The following is a 17683-nucleotide window of genomic DNA, read 5'->3' as shown; positions in this document are numbered from 1 at the left end:
CTAAATCTTTTGTTTCAGTCTCCGGGGTGGTGGGTCATTGCTTTGTCATCCTCTTGGGGTATCATCATGGATCTTAGGTACTTGTTTGTCGCAGCATGTCAGCTTCTTTAGGCATGCTTTGATCCTCGCATGAAACTTCTTGAACCATGGTGTGGGGTTATATCATTTGTCTCCTACCTTTTACACATGACCTCATTGTCACCATTATTGGCCTGTGCTATCTACAGGCAATATGCGCTCCAAGACCCGAAGTAACTGGGTCGATAGCCCTCTCTAGCAATAGGTTATTGTGTGCGGCGCAACAGTGTTAGGCGGTTTCCCTCCTAGTCAGATGCCTTGGGTGCTTCTCGGCATGTATTCTTTATTTTGGTTGCTTTAGACTTTTTAGTTCACATTTTGTATTGTTTGGACACTTGCAATAAATAAGTTTGTATGCACCAATTGATCTAGATACTAGGAGGTTACCCTCTATTTCTAATACAAAACTCCATAATTGACTTGGTATTTTCCCATACTCAAATCCATCATTCATAGTTCAAAATTTATCAGAAAAAGGATCAGCATCATCTCAGTTAACCGTCATTTCAAGATCGTGTAAAAGTGATGCATGTACTAGATTAATTATTCATTTTGAAAGGAAATATGTGTTGTACTGTGGATTTTTATGTGATTGTTCACTTGTGTTCTGAAAGTAAAGTCTTTCATGTCTTTCTTTCCCCTCTTGTTAGGCGACTAGGGTAAAGCCATCTTCCCTCGATCATTGCCGGTGAACCTGTTGCTTTACCTCCCCCTCCGACTGCCACTCCAGTGGCCACTGGCGGCGAGTGGAATCCTAGTGACTCAACTCCGGTTAGTACATAGGTTAGGGTTTTTGTACTGTAGGGGCAATGCTCGGAAGGGTGATGACACTTCTTCCATGAGTCAGTATTCTTGGTTCCTATCTTGCTCAAGTTCGTCCATTGGGATGGGTTATACGGAGCTTTGGCGTAGATTTCTGCTAGTTCCTTAGGGCGCTGACCTAAGGGTTTTCTCATTATGCGTACATGATGACAATATTTGGTGTCAAGTTCTTCAGATCGACTCAAGGGTTCATCACCGAAAGGTGATGCGGCTTTGGTTCCCTGAAGATGGAATAAGGTCCTCCCAGCCAAAACCCATCCTGATGCTAACGGTGTTCCTTTGGCTCTCTCTAGTGCTTTTAGTCGTTGCTAGGTGGTCTATGGACCTGGTTGTAATTTTTGTTATTTCTAGTGTTCCTTCTATTGCCACGAGAGATGATAAGTAGAGCAAAAAAAAATCTCACAAAAAAGATAAACTGAGGATTGTAAATATTCCTAAAACAATGTGAGCATTTGTGTCCCGTTGGAAAATCACAAAGAGGATTAGTAAATCACAAGTTTCACTGTACTGTAATTTTCTTATTTTTGAAAATGTCACAACATTTTAAATTCATATGGTAAAAAAATCTCAGAAAAAGATGAACTTGGATTGAAATATTCCTAAAACAATGTGACCACTTGTGCCCCATTGGAAAATCACAAAGCGGATTTCTAAATCACAAGTTTCACTTTATTGTAATTTTATTATTTTTGAAAAGGACATAACATTTAAAATTCATATGTGTTGGGGAACGTAGTAATTTCAAAAATTTCCTACACATACTCAAGATCATGGTGATGCATAGCAACGAGAGGGAGAGTGTTGTCTACGTATCCTCGTAGACCATAAGCGGAAGCGTTATGACAACACGGTTGATGTAGTCGTACGTCTTCATGATCAACTGATCCTAGCACCGGAGGTACGGCACCTCCACGATCTGCACATGTTTGGCTCGGTGACGTCCCACGAACTCACGATCCAGTAGAGTGTTGAGGGACAACTTCATCAGCACGACGGCGTGATGACGGTGATGATGATGCTACCGGAACAGGGCTTCGCCTAAGCACCGCTACGATATGACCGAGGTGGATTATGGTGAAGGGGGGCACCGCACACAACTGGAAACAATCAGCTTGTGTGTTCTAGGGTGCCCCCTGCCCCCATATATAAAGGAGCAAGGGGGAGGCCGGCCGGCCTAGGGGCGCGCCAAGGAGAGGGGGAGTCCTCCTCCTAGTAGGAGTAGGACTCCCCTTTTCCTAGTCCAACTAGGAAGGGGGAAGGGGAAAGGAAGTAGAGGAGAGAGGGAGGAAAGAGGGGGCACCCCCTCCTTGTCCAATTCAGACTCCCAAGGGGGGAGGCAAGCCCTAGGCCCCCTTCTCTCTCTCTCACAAGGCCCATGTAGGCCCATTAGTTCCCCCGGGGGTTCCGATAACCCCCCGGCACTCCGATAAATATCCGGTGACCCCCGGAACTTATCCGATGTCTGAATATAGTCGTCCAATATATCAATCTTTATGTCTCGTATATCCGTGATCACATCCGGGACTCCGAACTATCTTCGATACATCAAAACACATAAACTCACAATACCGATCATCACCAAACGTTAAGCGTGCGGACCCTATGGGTTCGAGAATTATGTAGACATGACCGAGACATGTCTACGATCAATAACCAATAGAGGAACCTGGATACTCATATTGGTTCCTACATATTCTACGAAGATCTTTATCGGTCAAACCGCATAATGATATATGTTGTTCCCTTTGTCATCGGTATGTTACTTGCCCGAGATTTGATCATCGGTATCTCAATACCTAGTTCAATCTCATTACCGGCAAGTCTCTTTACTCGTTCCATAATGCTACATCCCGTAACTAACTCATTAGCAACATTGCTTGCAAGGCTTATAGTGATGTACATTACCGAGAGGGTCCAGAGATACCTCTCCGACAATCGGAGTGACAAATCCTAATCTCGATCTATGCCATGTCAACAAACACCATCGGAGACACCTATAGAGCACCTTTATAATCACCCAGTTACGTTGTGACCTTTGGTAGCACACAAAGTGTTCCTCCGGTATTCGGGAGTTGCATGATCTCATAGTCATAGGAACATGTATAAGTTATGGAGAAAGCAATAGCTGTTGGGGAACGTAGTAATTTCAAAATAATTCCTACGCACACGCAAGATCATGGTGATGCATAGCAACGAGAGGCGGGAGTATCGTCCACGTACCCTCGTAGACCGTAAGCGGAAGCATTATGAGAACGCGGTTGATGTAGTTGTACGTCTTCACGATCCGACCGATTTAAGTACCGAACGCACGGCACCTCCGAGTTCAGCACACGTTCAGCTCGATGACGTCACATGAACTCCGATCCAGCAGAGCTTCGAGGGAGAGTTCCGTCAGCACGACGGCTTGATGATGGTGATGATGTTGCTACCGACGCAAGGCTTCGCCTAAGCACTGCTACGATATGATCGAGGTGGATTATGGTGGAGGGGGGCACCGCACATGGCTTGGAACAATCAACTTGTGTGTTCTAGGGTGCCCCCTCCCCACGTATAATAAGGAGGGCGGGGAGGCCTGCCGGCCTCTCTAGGTGTGCAAAGGAGGGAGGAATCCTCCTCCTAGTAGGAGTAGGATTCCTCCTTTCCTAGTCCTACTAGGAAGGGGAAGGAAGGAGAAGGGGAGGAGAAGGAAAGCGGGGGCGCAACCCCTCCCCTAGTCCACTTCGGACTAGGCCCATGGGGGGTGCGCGGCCAGCCCTCGTGGCTTTTCCTCTTTTTCCCTTAAATCCCACTAAGGCCCATATGTACTCCCATATTCCCGTAACTCCCCCCTATACTCCGAAAAATACCCGGATCACTCGGAACCTTTCCGATGTCCGAATATAGCCTTCCAATATATCGATATTTACGGCTCGATCATTTCGAGACTCCTCGTCATGTCCGTGATCTCATCCGGGACTCCGAACAACCTTCGGTACATCAAATCACATAAATTCATAATACCAATCGTCACCGAACTTTAAGTGTGCGGACCCTACGGGTTCGAGAACTATCTAGACATGACCGAGACTCGTCTCCAGTCAATAACCAATAGCAGAACCTGGTCGCTAATATTGGCTCCTACATATTCTACGAAGATCTTTATCGGTCAAACCGCATAACAACATACGTTGTTCCCTTTGTCATTGGTATGTTACTTGTCCGAGATTCGATCGTCGGTATCCTCATACCTAGTTCAATCTCGTTACCGGAAAGTCTCTTTACTCGTTCCGTAATGCATCATCCCGCAACTAACTCATTAGTCACAATTCTTGCAAGGCTTATAGTGATGTGCATTACCGAGAGGGCCTAGAAATACCTCTCTCACAATCGGAGTGACAAATCCTAATCTCGATCTATGCCTACTCAACAAGCACCATCAGAGACACCTGTAGAGCACCTTTATAATCACCAAGTTACGTTGTGACGTTTGGTAGCACACAAAGTGTTCCTCTAGTATTCGGGAGTTGCATAATCTCATAGTCAGAGGAACATGTATAAGTCATGAAGAAAGCAGTAGCAACAAACTAAACGATCATCGTGCTAAGCTAACGGAATGGGTCAAGTCAATCGCATCATTCTCTAATGATGTGATCTCGTTAATCAAATGACAACTCATGTCTATGGCTAGGAAACTTAACGAGCTAGTCAATTAGAGGCATACTAGTCAAGTAGAGGCATACTAGTGACACTCTGTTTGTCTATGTATTCCACATGTACTAAGTTTTCAGTTAATACAATTCTAGCATGAATAATAAACATTTCATGATATAAGGAAATATAAATAACAAATTTATTATTGCTTCTAGGGCATATTTCCTTCAGTCTCCCACTTGCACTAGAGTGAATAATCTAGTTCACATTGTCATGTGATTTAACACCAATAGTTCACATCTTTATGTGATTAGTTCACATCTCCGTGTGACTAACACCCAAAGGGTTTACAAGAGTCAATAATCTAGTTCACACCGCTATGTGATTAACACCCAAAGAGTGATCATGTTTTGCTTGTGAGAGAAATTTAGTCAACGGGTCTGCCACATTCAGAGCCGTATGTATTTTGCAAATTTTCTATGTCTACAATGCTTTGCACGGAGCTACTCTAGATAATTGCTCCCACTTTCGATATGTATCTAGATCGAGACTTAGAGTCATCCAGATCGGTGTCAAAGCTTGCATCGACGTAACTCTTTACGACGAACTCTTTGTCACCTCCATAATCGAGAAACATTCCCTTATTCCACTAAGGATATTTTTGACCACTGTCTAGTGATCCACTCCTGGATCACTATTGTACCCTCTTGCCAAACTTATGGTGAGGTACACAATATGTCTGGTACACAGCATAGCATACTTTATAGAACCTATGACTGAGGCATAGGGAATGACTTTTCATTCTCTTTCTATTTTCTGCCGTGGTTGGGTTTTGAGTCTTTACTCAACTTCACACCTTGCAACACAGGAAAGAACTCCTTCTTTGTCTTTTTCATTTTGAACTACTTCAAAATCTTGTCAAGGTATGTACTCATTGAAAATATATCAAGCGTCTTGATCTATCTCTATAGATCTTGATCCTCAATATGTAAGTAGCTTCACCGAGGTCTTTCTTTGAAAAACTCCTTTCAAACACTCCTTTATGCTTTCCAGAAAATTCTACATTATTTCCGGTTTATAATATGTCATTTACATATACTTATTAGAAATGCTGTAGTGCTCCCACTCACTTTCTTGTAAATACAGGCTTCACCGCAAGTCTGTATAAAACCATATTCTTTGATCACTTTATCAAAGCATATATTCCAACTCCGAGATGCTTGCACCAGTCCATAGATGGATCGCTGGAGCTTGCTCGCTTTGTTAGCACCTTTAGGATTGACAAAACCTTCTGGTTGCATCATATACAACTCTTCTTTAAGAAATCCATTAAGGAATGCAGTTTTGACATCCATTTGCCAGATTTCATAAAATGCGGCAACTGCTAACATGATTCGGACACACTTTTATGCATCGATACGAGTGAGAAAATCTCATTGTAGTCAACACCTTGATCTTGTCGAAAACATTTTGCGAAAGTTCGAGCTCTGTAGATAGTAACACTACTATCAGCGTCTGTCTTCCTCTTGAAGATCCATTTATTCTCAATGACTCATCGATCATCGGGCAAGTAAATCAAAGTCCATACTTTGTTTTCATACATGGATCCCATCTCAGATTTCATGGCCTCAAGCTATTTTGTGGAATCTGGGATCATCATCGCTTCCTCATAGTTCGTAGGGTCGTCATGGTCTAGTAACATGACTTCCAGAACAGGATTACCGTACCACTCTGGTGCGGACCGTACTCTGGTTGACCTACAAGGTTTGGTAGTAACTTTATCCGATGTTTCATGATCATCATCATTAGCTTCCTTACTAATTGGTGTAGGAATCACTGGAACTGATTTCTGTGATGTACTACTTTCCAATTCGGGAGAAGGTACAATTACCTCATCAAGTTCTAATTTCCTCCCTCTCACATCTTTCGAGAGAAACTCCTTCTCTAGAAAGGATCCATTCTTAGCAACAAAGATCTTGCCTTTCGGATCTGTGATAGATGGTGTACCCGACAGTTTCTTTTGGGTATCCTACGCACTTTTCCGATTTGGGTTTGAGCTTATCAGGATGAAACTTTTCACATAAGCATCACAACCCCAAACTTTAAGAAATGATAGCTTTGGTTTCTTTCCAAACCATAGTTCATATGGTGTCATCTCAATGGATTTAGATGGTGCCCTATTTAACGTGAATGCAGCTGTCTCTATGCATAACCCCAAAATGATAATGGTAAATCAGTAAGAGACATCAGATCACACCATATCTAGTAAAGTGCGATTACGACGTTCGGACACACCATTATGTTGTGGTGTTCCAGGTGGCGTGAGTTGCGAAACTATTCCGCATTGTTTCAAATGAAGACCAAAACCGTAACTCAAATATTCTCCTCCATGATCAGATCGCAGAAACTTTATTTTCTTGTTACGATGATTTTGCACTTCACTCTGAAATTCTTTGAACTTTTCAAATGTTTCAGACATATGTTTCATCAAGTAGATATATCCATATCTGCTCAAATCATCTGTGAAGGTCAGAAAATAACAATACCCACCGCGAGCCTCAACACTTATCGGATCGCATACATCAGTATATATTATTTCCAATAAGTCAGTTGCTCGCTCCATTGTTCCGGAGAATGGAGTCTTAGTCATCTTTCCCATGAGGCATGGTTCGCAAGAATCAAGTGATTCATAATCAAGTGATTCCAAAAGCCCATCAGCATGGAGTTTCTTCATGCGCTTTATACCAATATGACTTAACGGCAGTGCCACAAATAAGTTGCACTATCATTATTAACTTTGCATCTCTTGGCTTCAATATTATGAATATGTGTACCACTAAGATCGAGATTCAATAAACAATTTATATTGAGTGTATGACCATAGAAGGTTTTATTCATGTAAACAGAACAACAATTATTCTTTGACTTAAATGAATAACCGTATTGTAATAAACATGATCCAATCATATTTATGCTCAACGCAAACACCAAATAACATTTATTTTAGGTTTAACACTAATCCCAAAGGTAAAGGGAGTGTGCGATGGTGATCTTATCAATCTTGGAATCACTTCCAACACACATCATCACCTCGCCCTTAACTAGTCTCTGTTTATGTTGCAACTCCCGTTTCGAGTTACTACTCTTAGCAACTGAACCGGTATAAATTACCGAGGGGTTGCTATAAACACTAGTAAAGTACACATTAATAACATGTATATCCAATATACCTTTGTACAGTATGCCATCCTTCTTATCCGCCAAGTATCTAGGGCAGTTCCACTTCCAGTGACCTTTTTTCCTTTGAAGTAGAAGCACTCAGTTTCAGGCTTGGGTCTAGCTTTGGGCTTCTTCATGGGAGTGGCAACTTGCGTTCCATTCTTCTTGAAGTTTCCTTTCTTTCCCTTGCCCTTTTACTTGAAACTAGTGATCTTGTCAACCATCAACACTTGACGCTTTTTCTTGATTTCTACCTTCACCAATTTCAGCATCGCGAAGAGCTTGGGAATCGTTTCCGTTATCCCTTTCATATTATAGTTCATCACAAAGTTCTAGTAACTTGGTGATAGTGACTAGAGAACTTTGTCAATCACTATTTTATCTGGAAGACTAACTCCCACTTGATGCAAGCAATTGTAGTACCCAGACAATCTGAGCACATGCTCACTGGTTGAGCTATTCTCCTCCATCTTGTAGGCAAAGTACTGTCAGAGGTCTCCTACCTCTCGACACGGGCATGAGTATGAATTACCAATTTCAACTCTTGGAACATCTCATATTCTCCATGTCATTCAGAACATTTTTGAAGTCCCGGTTCTAAGCCGTAAAGCATGGTGCACTAAACTATTAAGTAGTCATCATACCGAGCATTGTCAAACATTCATAACGTCTGTATCTGCTCCTGCAACAGGTTTGTCACGTAGCGGTGCATCAAGGACATAATTTTTCTGTGCAGCAATGAGGATAACCCTCAGATCACAGACCTAGTCCACATCATTGCTACTATCATCTTTCAACTTATTTTTCTCTAGAAACATATGAAAAAATAAACGTGGAGCTACATCGCAAGCTATTGATCTACAACATAGATATGCAAATACTATTAGGACTAAGTTCATGATAAATTAAAGTTCAGTTAATCATATTACTTAAGAACTCCCACTTAGATAGACATCCCTCTAATCATCTAAGTGATCACGTGATCCGTATCAACTAAACCATGTCCGATCATCACGTGAGATGGAGTAGTTTTCAATGGTGAACATCACTATGTTGATCATATCTACTATATGATTCATGCTCGACCTTTCGGTCTCCAGTGTTCTGAGGCCATATCTGCATATGCTAGGCCCGTCAAGTTTAACCCGAGTATTTCGCGTGTGAAAAACTGGCTTGCACCCATTGTATGTGAACATAGAGCTTATCACACCCGATCATCACATGGTGTCTCGGCACGACGAACTGTCGCAACGGTGCATACTCAGGGAGAACACTTATACCTTGAAATTTAGTGAGAGATAATCTTATAATGCTACCGTAGAACTAAGCAAAATAAGATGCATAAAGGATAAACATCAATGCAATCAAAATATGTGACATGATATGGCCATGATCATCTTGCGCCTTTGATCTCCATCTCCAAAGTATCGTCATGATCTCTATCGTCACCGGAATGACACCATGATCTCCATCATCTTGATCTCTATCAACGTGTTATCACATGGTCGTCTCGCCAACTATTACTCTTGCAATTATTGCTATCACTTAGCGATAAAGTAAAGCAATTATTTGGCGCTTGCATCTTATGCAATAAAGAGACAATCATAAGGCTTCATCCAGTTGCCGATAACTTCAACAAAACATGATCATCTCATACAACAACTTACATCTCATCACATCTTGACCATATCACATCACAACAAGCCCTACAAAAACAAGTTAGACGTCCTCTACTTTGTTGTTGCAAGTTTTACATGGTTGCTACGGGCTGAGCAAGAACCGTTCTTACCTACGCATCAAAAACCACAACGTGGTATAGTGATTGCTTTTGATCTTCAGAAAGAACCCTGTTCATTGAATCCGATTCAACTAAAGTTGGAGAAACAGACAGCCACTAGCCACCTGTGTGCGAAGCACGTCAGTAGAACTAGTCTCGCGTAAGCGTACGGGTAATGTCGGTCTGGGACGTTGTCGGCGTCCTGGGAACGGGGGTCCCCAGACTTCCTGCTTGCGGCCCGCGGCGTGGCTAAGCCTGCAGGCCGTACAGTCCATCTTCACCAGCAAAGCATCCAAGACCCTCGCGAGGGTCCAAGCCTCGCGAGGCGGACGACGCAAGGCCTCCTCGGGAGTGGCCTAGCTAGGCAGGTTCACGAGGAGCGGAGATATCAAGGTGGGGCAAACCTCACAAGACCCTCATGACGCGAGCCATGACGCACGGCAGCAGGCGGGCGCCAGCGCGCGCAGCGTCCTTGTTTCCTCTTTGGTGCTAAGGAGGCTAGCGCAGGCAAGGAGTACCGAGGCATCAGGCAAAGGTTGCTATATTGGTGCAACGAGACCAAGAACAGGAGGACGGCAAGACGGAGGTCATCGTGGAGCCCAAGACGGCGTCACCACCAGAGCCTTTGGCAGGCGAAGACCACTTTTGTCAGGACAACTTGTATTAGTTGCCCCCCTTCAAATTAGCCCGCCATTGTTGGCTCCCTTCCCGCTCGATATTTGGGAAGAGGACCAGGGCCTATAAAAGTAGAGCTAGCCACCATAGTAGAGGCATCTCATCTTAGCTTGATCCAACCCGATCGAGAGCCTACTCACAAGAACACCTTAACCTCAGGAGGCTGTTCTTCCCTTGTATTGTTCATCATCAGCCCTAGAGGCTATCCACCACCACCACATTGGAGTAGGGTATTACACCACAACGGTGGCTCGAACCAGTATAAATCTTGTGTCTTCCTGTGTTGTGAGTTCGTCGAGTTCGTCCGCGAGATCTTAGTGAGATAGGGCGTAGATTGGTGGGAGGGAAAGACTTCGCGCGCACCCCAGTGTTCGAACCTTAAGGGTTTGCCAGAACCCCACATCCGACATTTGGCGCGCCAGGTAGGGGTGTGCCGTAGCCTCCCTTCCATAAGTTCATCGCTCAGTCGCTCCGTCTTCCCATGGCGGATGCTCGCCGTGCTCGAGCTGAGTGTCGGGCTGCCCTGACCACCCGCGTCGCTCAGGCGGCTCCCGTTGGTGGGCCACATCGCCGTTCTCCGTCCCCCGCCGCCAACGCTGCAACTGGCCCGGCGGGGAACGAGCAGCAGGCGTCTTCGCTGCATCCTTCGGTGCGGCAGGACGGCCGCACCGCCACTCCATCGCTGACCCTGCCAGTTCTTCGTCTCATGCGCACCGCGCTCCCATGGAGGCACGGGCCGCGCTCCTCGCAGCGAACGAGCTCCTGCGCTACCGCCCCATCGACGACCTCTACGAGGAGTGGCTCGAACGCATCGCCGAGCTCGTCCGCGCCGCGAGGGGCTCTCCGGCGCCGTCCCACTCTCTGCCTCCCCCTCAACCAGCTGCGGGCGACGGGGATCATGGCGCGCCTCCACCACCTCAGCCCCAAGACGTCGCCTTGGCACCAAGGCGCGTGGCTCCGTGACGTGATCCACCGTGCCCGGCGCCCGCGCGTGAAGAGAGAAGCTGCCAAGAAATTCTGCGGCCGCGAGAAGCTGCACCTGCGCTCCCCGCGCCACCTCGTCAACACCGTGCACCACCCGCAGCGGCACAGCGCGCGCCTCGTCAAGACCAAGCTCCACCTCCGAGGCGGGCCCCGGCAACCATGGCTGGTTGCCGCACTTTCACTCTCGAGCTGCGTAGCGTCGCCTGGCCAGGCAAGTTCAAGCCGGATCTTCCTCTTCGCTACAACGGTACCACTGACCCTGCAGAGTTCCTGCAGCTCTATGAGCTGAGCATCGAAGTGGCCAACAGCGACGAAAAGGTCATGGCGAACTGGTTTCCCATGGCTCTCAAGGATGGAGCTCGCTCCTGGCTCCTGAACCTGCAGCACGGCTCGATCTCCTCCTGGGACGAGATGCGCGACCGCTTCGTCGCCAACTTCCAGGGCACTCGCGACCATCCACCGGCCGTGGGTGACCTACGCCGCATCAGGCAGCAGCCAGGAGAGACCCTCCAGAAGTACATCCAGTGCTTCAACAACACCCGCCTCAAGACCCCCAAGGTCATGGATGAGGATATCATCTCCGCGTTCTCCGACGGCGTCCGTGACGTCAAGATGAAGGAAGAGCTCGCCATCCACGAGGAGCTCTACACATCTCAGGAGCTGTTCAACCTGGCGAACAGGTGCGCAAGAGCTGAGGAGGGGCACCTCTCTCTCCTTGAGCCGCCAGCCATGGGCGCGGAGGAGAAGAAGGCGAATGCCAAGGACGTGAAGCGCAAGGAGGCAGCTGTGCTCCCAGCGGAGCCCGACATCAAGCGAGGCAGAGATCAACCCGAGTCATCCAAGAAAGGCTGACCGTTCTGCGCCTTCCACAACCTGAATACCCACAACACCAGCGACTGTCATGAGCTCAGAGCCATACGCGAGGGACGCTACGGTCGACGCCCCGAGCGCAACGACCGGGGCTACGGCCGCGGAGGAGGACGTGGAGGCAGATGCTGGGACGACCATGGCCCGCGCCAGGAGTGGCGCGACCGGCCTCATGAGGACCGCTGGCAGGACCAACCTCGCGAGGGCTCCTGGAGGGACCCGCCTCATGAGGATCGCCCCCAGGGCAACGCCGGTCTTCCCCCACTGCCACCAACAAGAAGGAACGACGACCACCACCAAGACGAGGGGGCTGGGGGCTTTCAGGAGCAGCGTGCGATCTCCTGCATCTTGGGCGGCTCCTAGGCCCCAGCCTCTCAGCGCATCTTCAAGCAGTTTGCTCGCGAGGTGAACGCGACGCTCCCCAAGCTCGAGGCTACACGCCCGCTCAGGTGGTCCCAATGCGCCATCACTTTCAACTCGGCTCAGCTCAAGTGCGCAGCCACCGCTGGCACCCTCCCTATGATGTGTTCCCCAGTCATGAGCAATGTGCAGGTCACCAAGACTCTCATTGATGGCGGCGCAGGGCTCAACGTCCTGTCTGTCGACACCTTCGACAACCTCCAAGTGCCATTTGAGCAGCTCCATCCCACCAATCCTTTCTCAGGAGTGACCGACGGCTCCACCATGCCGATAGGGCAGGTCCGCCTGCCTGTCACCTTCGGGGAGCACAAGAACTACCGCACCGAGCTCATCGACTTCGACATCGCGCACATCCGCCTGCCATACAATGCCATCCTCGGGTATCCAGCCCTGGCCAAGTTCATGGCAGTCACTCATCACGGCTACAACGTTCTCAAGATGCTAGGAAGCGAAGGAATCATCACGGTCCCATGTGAAGAGAGAGATGCGGTATGCTCCCTTGAGCGCGCCTTTCAAGCCGCTGCAATCGACGACCCTGACAGCAGAAATGAAGGCCCTCTGGAGACCATCTCTAAGAAGAAGCAGCCATGCCGCACAGGACCTCAGGAGGACGGCGTCGTGACAGAAGACACGTCAGGACCAGCGCCCGCTCTAGGGGCGCCTCCCTCCGTCGCATAGGAAGGCGCGTCAGGCGCCCTCCTTAGGCAGGGCTCGGGGGCTCTCTTTTGCTACGTTGCAGGGATACGTCACCTAACTGCCGTATTGGTGCAGGATACTGCACTAGGACGGGGATATGCGTGGATACGCGTGGGATACCCGTATCTCAATGTATCACGTTTTTTGTGAATTAAAATAAAGAGAAAAAATAGGAATACGGCTGGGACACGGGGGGATACACCCGGGATACTTTTTAGCTTGTTACCACTCGATTTCCAGCCCAACAAAAACCTACTCGCGTTGGATAAATAAACCTAATCGCTCGAGTCCATCGTGCCGTCACCTGCAGTTGCCAAGGGCTGGAGCCACGCGCATCTCCATAGTCCCTTCCGCCGCCGCCACCGGCGGCATCTCGCAGCTCGCCGCCGGCCTCCGTTCTCGGTTCTCCAACTCCTAGTCGGCAAGTCTTCCCCATCCTGAATTTGTACGCAAGTAAGCTACTAACCTTCAATCTATTGCTTCAAGCTCTCTCTTTTTAAGCACGCTATGGATTAGTATTTAGGGGAGAACGAAGTGCATCTATTTATCTATTTTTCCAATGTTAGGGAATGGCGTGTAGGTCGAACAATCAACCTATGTAGCTCAATCCTGTGTTGCTCGTTCTGGGACTGGGTCTGGTAGTAACGGCGCTGATGATTGCGAGGAGAACCAATATAACAATCCTAAATATTCCCTATGGATTCATGTTACAAGATACAACGTTGGTGGTGAGTCTGGTCGTGGAGGAAATGCAAGATTTAAATGCCACTATTGTGATGGAGATTTTCCAGGGAGTTATTCAAGACTGAGAGCACATCTTTTGAAGACTCCGGGTTCTGGTGTGAAGATATGCAACAAGATTGCTCATCCTGTCCTCGAGCAACTACGCAAGGAAGACCGTGAAGCTAATCAAGCTGCAGCCAATACCACACCAAAGAATCAATTAATCAAACTTCCTCATGAAAATCCGAGTTTGCCATCAGCAAAGAGTAGAAAGGGAAAGCAAACCAACATTGCTGATAGTTTTACTGCTGAAGAGAGACACATTGCTGATTCTCATATTGCAAGAATGTTCTATACAGGAGGTTTGCATATTAACCTTATAATTGTATTGTACTGTCATACTGTATTAATAATGTGCACCTTTCAAGGATGTTAATTTTGCATTATTGTTGGGCACTTTTATTTTGCAGCTCTTCCCTTCAATTTGGCAAGAAACTCAGAATATCGTGCCTCCTACAATTATGTTGCAAACACAAAATTGGGTGGGTATGTGCCTCCATCATATGACGCATTGAGGACCACACTTCTGCAAAAGGAGAGGTTACATGTTGACAAGATGCTTGAGCATATTAAGGCCACTTGGCCCTTCAAAGGAGTGAGTATAGCAACTGATGGGTGGTCTGATCCTCAGAGGAGGCCTATTTTTAATTTCATAGCTATGACAAAGGGTGGTCCGATGTTCCTAAAAGCACTCAATACTGAAGGAGAGGTTGTTTTTACATTATGTCTTGTTTTTTTGGGTTGTGCTTGTGCAAGTCTCATGGTTGTTGTTGTTGCTGAATTTTTTTAGCATTTATTTGATGTAGATGAAAACCAAGGAGTTTATCTTCGGTAGGTTGAAGGAAGTAATTGAAGAGGTTGGATCGAAGAATGTGGTCCAAGTTGTCACTGACAATGCAGGAAATTGCAAATATGCTGGTTTGAGAATTGAAGCGCATTACAAGAACATTTTCTGGACTCCATGTGTTGTGCACACTCTCAACCTTGCAATGAAGGACATATGTGATCCGAAGAACAACAAGGGTGGCAATGCTGAACTTACATGGATAAAACAAGCTGGAGATGATGCCTTCTATATCAAGCATTATATCATGAATCATAGCATGAGGTTGTCCATGTTCAACCATTTCAGCAAACTCAAATTTTTGGCAATTGCAGAGACAAGATTTGCAAGTCTACATATCATGCTGAAGAGGTTAATGTTAGTCAAGCCATCACTTGAGAAAATGGTTCTTTCCGATGAGTGGAATAATTACAAAGAGGATGATTTAGAGAAAGCAGCATATGTGAAGCAATTGATTCTTAATGAGGTGTGGTGGGGTAAAATCAAGTTTATTATTGCCTTCACTGAGCCCATTTACTCAATGATAAGGGTAGCTGACACGGATAAGTCTACTCTCCATCTGATCTATGAGATGTGTGACACCATGATAGAGAAGGTGAAAGTCGCCATCTATCGGGAGGAAAGAAAGGAGCATTGGGAAGAATCACCATTTCATGATGTTGTTCATGACATTTTGATAGTTCGCTGGACCAAGAGTTACACCCCTCTCCATTGTATGGCACACTCTGTGAACCCAAAGTACTACACTTCAAGCTGGATTGAGGAAGTCCCTGGTCGTGTAAGCCCTCATAACGATGCTGAAATCAGTGAAAACAGGAACAAATTCTTTAAGAAGTTCTTTACAAATCAAGATGACATGAGGAGAGTAAAGCAACAATTTGCTGATTTCTCTCTTTGTATGAATGCATTTGAAGATCCGGAAGCAATAGAGGATAGGGCTCACTTCGATCCAAAGCATTGGTGGGGTACTTATGGAGTTCACACCCCAGAGTTGAAAGATTTAGCCTTGATGCTACTCGGGCAGCCATCATCATCTTCTTGCTGTGAGAGGAACTAGAGCACATATTCTAGTATCCATAGCCTGAAGAGAAATAGGACGACTCCTGAACGAGCTGAGGATTTGGTGTTTGTGCACAGCAACTTGCGTCTTCTCTCAAGAAAGTCCAAAGATTATGAAAGTGGGCCAAGCCGAATGTGGGATGTTGGTGGAGATGGTCTTGATAGCTTTGATGGTGCTGGAATTCTTGAAGGCGCTGACCTCGCACTTGATGAGCCAGAATTTGAGCAAGAGATGGTGGGAGACGAAGAAGCTTGACGCCTCGCCTTCAACAACACATTTACTTCATATTTCTATTTCCATTCCCATGTTCTTTTTATTTAATCTGTAATGCACTATTGAACAATTGTCATGTGCTGGTGTGTGAACTACTGGACTACTTTGTTGTGTGCTTAATCCCTTTTAAATTGTGTGTTCTTCATTGCTTTTATCTATGTATCAACGCTTCAACAATTCAAATAAGGGCGCCATATTTCTTGGAGGTTTGGGTAAGTTATTTTGTTGATTAACAATGAGTGAACCTTTTCCGGACGTTCAATGTCTGAGTCATGCTCATGTGTTGTGTTTGTAATTGCAAGGAATACAAGGACATTATAGAAGGAGTGGAATCGGGACATGATAAGGCAGCAACTTCTTCAGATAACCCTCAATGAAAAAAGATCAGGTTACTTCATAAGCATCAATTTTCTCATGCTCTAAAAAATTGTATTTTGGTGCTGATTTTTTATGCATTCATACATATACTCGCCGTATCCCCGTAAGCCTATTTTCAGAAAATGCCGTTTCCCGTATCGTCGTATCGGTATCCCCGTACCATGTAACGCAGCTCTTCTGGAGGGCCTCAGACCATGCCAACCTGACGAGGGAGGCGCTTGCGCACCACTTGGAAGCGTGCTTCGCAGTACGCGACCCTCAGGAGAGCACATGGCATGGAGTGCCCACCACTCAGGAGTTCATCACCAAGACCATCCAGGAACTGGAAGAAGCAAGAGCCATGCGCGCCGACGGCCGCCCACAAGGCGCAGCTCCGCATCCTGGCGAGGATGCTGGGCTGCGCATCTGCATCGACGTCCCAGGGCTCAACATGCCGCATCTCAGGAGCATTTCTGGCCTTCGCATGTGGGCCGCTATGAGGGCCCACTACACAGCTACGTTCGTATGCCATTTGGCCTGCCGAGCGTGGCGTCGGCCTGTCAGCGCAACATGCGACGTGTCCTGGCGGCTCAGGAAGCCAGGTACCACGCCGTTCTCGAGGAGATCGAGACGTCTTCAGGGAACCTCCCGAGCCGTAGAGCCTCCCGAGGCTTAGGGTTCTGGCGGCTCATGAGAAGTCATTTCTTCAACGCACGCCTTTAGCTACACCAACTCTACTTCGTCTACAGAACCAGGTGACATTTTCCAAGCTCGTTTAGCTGGGAGCGCCCCTCGGGCTGCATTATTCCCAGGCCGCGTGGGTCCGTCCCTGTGGCATGTATGCCTTTTGCTTATGTCTTCAGCTTACCTTGTTGGGGGCGCCCCTCGGGCTGCATCATCCCCAAGTTGCTCGAGCCGGACCCGGTGGCATGTACCTTCCTGCATTTATGATCTGCTCTCCATGCTTAACCTGCCAACTGCTGTCACCTGCTCGATTGCTGCCCACCACGGGTCTGTTCATCCTATGCAATCTGCTTGCACGTTAAAAGGGGGCTCCAGAGCATTGCGACTCAGGAGCTCTTACTGGCTCTCCAGCCCTCACCCCTGGCCTTGATCACGACATTGCGACCTGGCATACCAGCGGCGGCTGAGCTCGCTCGAGGGCCGGGACCTGAGGACGTAGAGTGCTTGCATCTAA

At 47.0% G+C, this 17683-nt stretch overlaps 1 pseudogene; it reads left to right on the top strand.

The window, feature by feature from the left end:
* Positions 1 to 11344: 11344 nt before the first annotated feature.
* Positions 11345 to 16110, top strand: LOC147957077 (uncharacterized; annotated as a pseudogene).
* The last annotated feature ends 1573 nt before the right edge of the window (positions 16111 to 17683 follow it).

The sequence above is a fragment of the Triticum urartu genome, chromosome 7A (assembly GCF_056163025.1).
Source record: "Triticum urartu cultivar PI428250 chromosome 7A, HENAU_Tu73, whole genome shotgun sequence".
Lineage (NCBI taxonomy): Eukaryota > Viridiplantae > Streptophyta > Magnoliopsida > Poales > Poaceae > Triticum > Triticum urartu.
The sequence above is the reverse complement of the archived record's forward strand: the minus strand, read 5'-3'. Positions and strand labels throughout refer to the sequence as shown.